This window comes from Halyomorpha halys, unplaced genomic scaffold (genome assembly GCF_000696795.3).
Source record: "Halyomorpha halys isolate HHAL.00 unplaced genomic scaffold, Hhal_1.1 Scaffold312.1, whole genome shotgun sequence".
NCBI lineage: Eukaryota > Metazoa > Arthropoda > Insecta > Hemiptera > Pentatomidae > Halyomorpha > Halyomorpha halys.
Genome location: NW_027105402.1, coordinates 1,276 through 1,579, shown reverse-complemented (window position 1 = coordinate 1,579; position 304 = coordinate 1,276). Strand labels below are relative to the sequence as shown.

At 23.0% G+C, this 304-nt stretch overlaps 1 protein-coding gene across 1 annotated transcript in view; it reads left to right on the top strand.

Annotated features, from left to right (window-relative positions):
• Positions 1-304, top strand: part of LOC136795046 (multidrug resistance protein 1-like) — a gene marked incomplete at its 3' end in the record, with an annotated part of 8,566 nt that overhangs the window by 7,748 nt on the left and 514 nt on the right.

The following is a 304-nucleotide window of genomic DNA, read 5'->3' as shown; positions in this document are numbered from 1 at the left end:
TGTGGAGCCTCATCATTTTTGTACTAGAAGTTTCATTAGCTTTTTTTTATTATCAATATGCTGAATATCACAGAAATTTTGTCTTGAACGATTTATTTAAAATTTATTAAAAAAAAAGAAGGAAATAATTTAGCACAATTAATGAATTAGAGTTCAAAAATAATTATAATATATACGTAGCTAAGATTATTGCTGCTGATTTTTAAGATGATTGCTAAGATAATTAAAATTAGCATCTAAATGAAGTAAAATTTTAAACAATCTTGAACAAAATAGCAGTCACTTTATCTAAATCACTTTATCT